We start from the raw sequence: 6,000 nt of genomic DNA, 5'->3' as shown, positions 1-6,000 counted from the left end.
CTTGCTCCTTTATATACGGGGGCAGGGGGCACCCCTAGACACACGAGTTGATCCTCGTGATCGTTCCTTAGCCGTGTGTGGTGCCCCCCTCCACCATATTCCACCTCGGTCATATCGTTGCAGTGCTTAGGCGAAGCCCTGCGCCAGTTGAACATCATCATCGTCACCATCCCGTCGTGCTGACGGAACTCTTCCCCGACGCTTTGCTGGATCGGAGCCTGGGGAACGTCATTTGAGCTGTACATGTGCTAAGAACTCGGAGGTGCCGGAGTAACGGTGCTTGGATTGGTCGGATCGGGAAGACGTACGACTACTTCCTCTACGTTGTGTCAACGCTTCCGTTGTCGATCTACAAGGGTACGTAGATCATACTCTCCCCTCTCGTTGCTATGCATCACCATGATCTTGCGTGTGCGTAAGAAATTTTTTGAAATTACTACGTTCCCCGACAGTGGCATCCGAGCCTAGGTTTTATGGTTTGATGTTATTTGCACGAGTAGAACACAAGTGAGTTGTGGGCGATATAAGTCATACTGCTTACCAGCATGTCATACTTTGGTTCGGCGGTATTGTTGGACGAAGCGGCCCGGACCAACATTACGCGTACGCTTAAGCGAGACCGGTTCTCCCGACGTGCTTTGCACAGAGGTGGCTTGCGGGTGACAGTTTCTCCAACTTTAGTTGAACCGAGTGTGGCTAAGCCCGGTCCTTGCGAAGGTTAAAACAGCACCAACTTGACAAACTATCGTTGTGGTTTTGATGCGTAGGTAAGATTGGTTCTTGCTTAAACCCGTAGCAGCCACGTAAAATTTGCAACAACAAAGTAGAGGACATCTAACTTGTTTTTGCAGGGCATGTTGTGATGTGATATGGTCAAGACATGATGCTAAATTTTATTGTATGAGATGATCATGTTTTGTAACCGAGTTATCGGCAACTGGCAGGAGCCATATGGTTGTCGCTTTATTGTATGCAATGCAATCACCCTGTAATGCTTTACTTTATCACTAAGCGGTAGCGACAGTCGTAGAAGCATAAGATTGGCGAGACGACAACGATGCTACGATGGAGATCAAGGTGTCGCGCCGGTGAGGATGGTGATCATGACGGTGCTTCGGAGATGGAGATCACAAGCACAAGATGATGATGGCCATATCATATCACTTATATTGATTGCATGTGATGTTTATATTTTTATGCATCTTATGTTGCTTTGATTGACGGTAGCATTATAAGATGATCTCTCACTAATTATCAAGAAGTGTTCTCCCTGAGTATGCACTGTTGCCAAAGTTCGTCGTGCCCACACACCACGTGATGATCGGGTGTGATAAGCTCTACGTCCATCTACAACGGGTGCAAGCCAGTTTTGCACACGTAGAATACTCGGGTTATACTTGACGAGCCTAGCATATGCAGATATGGCCTCGGAACACGGAGACCGAAAGGTCGAGCGTGAATCATATAGTAGATATGATCAACATAATGATGTTCACCATTGAAGACTAATCCATTTCACGTGATGATCGGTTATGGTTTAGTTGATTTGGATCATGTGATCACTTAGAAGATTAGAGGGATGTCTATCTAAGTGGGAGTTCTTAAGTAATATGATTAACTGAACTTAAATTTATCATGAACTTAGTCCCTGATAGTATCTTGCTTATTTATGTTGATTGTAGATAGATGGCCCGTGTTGTTGTTCCGTTGAATTTTAATGCGTTCCTTGAGAAAGCAAAGTTGAAAGATGATGGTAGCAATTACATGGACTGGGTCCGTAACTTGAGGATTATCCTCATTGCTGCACAGAAGAATTACGTCCTGAAAGCACCGCTGGGTGCCAGGCCTGCTGCTGGAGCAACACCAGATGTTATGAAGGTCTGGCAGAGCAAAGCTGATGACTACTCGATAGTTCAGTGTGCCATGCTTTACGGCTTAGAATCGGGACTTCAACGACGTTTTGAACGTCATGGAGCATATGAGATGTTCCAGGAGTTGAAGTTAATATTTCAAGCAAATGCCCGGATTGAGAGATATGAAGTCTCCAATAAGTTCTATAACTGCAAGATGGAGGAGAACAGTTCTGTCAGTGAGCATATACTCAAAATGTCTGGGTATAATAATCACTTGATTCAATTGGGAGTTAATCTTCGAGATGATTGCGTCATTGACAGAATTCTCCAATCACTGCCACCAAGCTACAAGAGCTTCGTGATGAACTATAATATGCAAGGGATGAATAAGACTATTCCCGAGCTCTTCGCAATGCCGAAAGCTGCGGAGGTAGAAATCAAGAAGGAGCATCAAGTGTTGATGGTCAACAAGACCACTAGTTTCAAGAAAAAGGGCAAAGGGAAAAGGAAGGGGAACTTCAAAAAGAACAGCAAGCAAGTTGCTGCTCAGGAGAAGAAACCTAAGTCTGGACCAAAGCCTAAAACTGAGTGCTTCTACTGCAAGCAGACTGGTCACTGGAAGCGGAACTGCCCCAAGTATTTGGCGGATAACAAGGATGGCAAGGTGAACAAAGGTATATGTGATATACATGTTATTGATGTGTACCTTACTAGAGCTCGCAGTAGCACCTGGGTATTTGATACTGGTTCTGTTGCTAATATTTGCAACTCGAAACAGGGACTACGGATTAAGCGAACACTGGCAAAGGACGAGGTGACGATGCGTGTGGGAAATGGTTCCAAAGTCGATGTGATCGCGGTCGGCACGCTACCTCTACATCTACCTTCGGGATTAGTATTAGACCTAAATAATTTTTATTTGGTGCCAGCGTTGAGCATGAACGTTATATCTGGATCTTGTTTGATGCGAGACGGTTATTCATTTAAATCAGAGAATAATGGTTGTTCTATTTATATGAGTAATATCTTTTATGGTCATGCACCTTTGAAGAGTGGTCTATTTTTTGAATCTCGATAGTAGTGACACACATATTCATAATGTTGAAGCCAAAAGATGCAGAGTTGATAATGATAGTGCAACTTATTTGTGGCACTGCCGTTTAGGTCATATCGGTGTAAAGCGCATGAAGAAACTCCATACTGATGGACTTTTGGAACCACTTGATTATGAATCACTTGGTACTTGCGAACGTGCCTCATGGGCAAGATGACTAAAACGCCGTTCTCCGGTACTATGGAGAGACCAACAGATTTATTGGAAATCATACATACAGATGTATGTGGTCCAATGAACGTTGAAGCTCGTGGCGGATATCGTTATTTTCTCACCTTCACAGATGATTTAAGCAGATATGGGTATATCTACTTAATGAAACATAAGTCTGAAACATTTGAAAAGTTCAAAGAATTTCAGAGTGAAGTTGAAAATCATCGTAACAAGAAAATAAAGTTTCTATCATCTGATCGTGGAGGAGAATATTTGAGTTACGAGTTTGGTGTACATTTGAAACAATGCGGAATAGTTTCGCAACTCACGCCACCCGGAACACCACAGCGTAATGGTGTGTCCGAACATCGTAATCGTACTTTACTAGATATGGTGCGATCTATGATGTCTCTTACTGATTTACCGCTATCAATTTGGGATTATGCTTTAGAGACGGCCGCATTCACGTTAAATAGGGCACCATCGAAATCCGTTGAGACGACGCCTTATGAACTATGGTTTGGGAAGAAACCAAAGTTGTCGTTTCTTAAAGTTTGGGGCTGCGATGCTTATGTGAAAAACCTTCAACCAGATAAGCTCGAACCCAAATCGGAGAAATGTGTCTTCATAGGATACCCAAAGGAGACTGTTGGGTACACCTTCTATCACAGATCCGAAGGCAAGATATTCGTTGCTAAAAATGGATCCTTTCTAGAGAAGGAGTTTCTCTCGAAAGAAGTGAGTGGAAGGAAAGTAGAACTTGACGAGGTAACTGTACCTACTCCCTTATTGGAAAGTAGTGCATCACAGAAAACTGTTTCAGTGACACCTACACCAGTTAGTGAGGAAGCTAATGATGATGATCATGAAACTTCAGAACAAGATATGAAACTTTAGAACAAGATACTACTGAACCTCATAGATCAACCAGAGTGAGATCCGCACCAGAGTGGTACAGTAATCCTGTTCTAGAAGTCATGCTATTAGATCATGATGAACCTGCGAACTATGAAGAAGCGATGGTGAGCCCAGATTCCGCAAAATGGCTTGAAGCCATGAAATCTGAGATGGGATCCATGTATGAGAACAAAGTATGGACTTTGGTTGACTTGCCCGATGATCAGCAAGCAATTGAGAATAAATGGATCTTCAAGAAGAAAACTGACGCTGACGGTAATGTTACTGTCTACAAAGCTCGACTTGTCGCAAAAGGTTTTTGACAAGTTCAAGGGATTGACTACGATGAGACCTTCTCACCCGTAGCGATGCTTAAGTCTGTCCAAATCATGTTAGCAATTGCCGCATTTTATGATTATGAAATTTGGCAGATGGATGTCAAAACTACATTCCTGAATGGACTTCTGGAAGAAGAGTTGTATATGATGCAACCAGAAGGTTTTGTCGATCCAAAGGGAGCTAACAAAGTGTGCAAGCTCCAGCGATCCATTTATGGACTGGTGCAAGCCTCTCGGAGTTGGAATAAACGCTTTGATAGTGTGATCAAAGCATTTGGTTTTATACAGACTTTTGGAGAAGCCTGTATTTACAAGAAAGTGAGTGGGAGCTCTGTAGCATTTCTGATATTATATGCGGATGACATATTACTAATCGGAAATGATATAGAATTTCTGGATAGCATAAAAGGATACATGAATAAGAGTTTTTCAATGAAAGACCTCGGTGAAGCTGCTTACATATTGGGCATTAAGATCTATAGAGATAGATCAAGACGCTTAATTGGACTTTCACAAAGCACATACCTTGACAAAATTTTGAAGAAGTTCAAAATGGATCAAGCAAAGAAAGGATTCTTGCCTGTGTTACAAGGTGTGAAGTTGAGTAAGACTCAATGCCCGACCACTGCAGAAGATAGAGAGAAAATGAAAGTTGTTCCCTATGCTTCAGCCATAGGCTCTATCATGTATGCAATGCTGTGTACCAGACCTGATGTGTGCCTTGCTATAAGTTTAGCAGGGAGGTACCAAAGTAATCCAGGAGTGTATCACTGGACAGCGGTCAAAAACATTCTGAAGTACCTGAAAAGGACCAAGGATATGTTTCTCGTATATGGAGGTGACAAAGAGCGCATCGTAAACGGTTACGTTGATGCAAGCTTTGACACTGATCCGGACGATTCTAAATCGCAAACCGGATACGTGTTTACATTAAACGGTGGAGCTGTCAGTTGGTGCAGTTCTAAACAAAGTGTCGTGGCGGGATCTACATATGAAGCGGAGTACATAGCTGCTTCGGAAGCAGCAAACGAAGGAGTCTGGATGAAGGAGTTCATATCCGATCTAGGTGTCATACCTAGTGCATCGGGTCCAATGAAAATCTTTTGTGACAATACTAGTGCAATTGCCTTGGCAAAGGAATCCAGATTTCACAAAAGAACCAAACACATCAAGAGACGCTTCAATTCCATCCGGGATCTAGTCCAGGTGGGAGACATAGAGATTTGCAAGATACATACGGATCTGAATGTTGCAGACCCGTTGACTAAGCCTCTTCCACGAGCAAAACATGATCAGCACCAAAGCTCCATGGGTGTTAGAATCATTACTGTGTAATCTAGATTATTGACTCTAGTGCAAGTGGGAGACTGAAGGAAATATGCCCTAGAGGCAATAATAAAGTTATTATTTATTTCCTTATATCATGATAAATGTTTATTATTCATGCTAGAATTGTATTAACCGGAAACATAATACACGTGTGAATACATAGACAAACAGAGTGTCACTAGTATGCCTCTACTTGACTAGCTCGTTAATCAAAGATGGTTATGTTTCCTAACCATAGACAAAGAAGTTGTCATTTGATTAATGGGATCACATCATTAGTTGAATGATCTGATTGACATGACCCATTCCATTAGCT

This window comes from Triticum dicoccoides, chromosome 3A (assembly GCF_002162155.2).
Source record: "Triticum dicoccoides isolate Atlit2015 ecotype Zavitan chromosome 3A, WEW_v2.0, whole genome shotgun sequence".
NCBI lineage: Eukaryota > Viridiplantae > Streptophyta > Magnoliopsida > Poales > Poaceae > Triticum > Triticum dicoccoides.
This window is presented reverse-complemented; position numbering follows the sequence as displayed.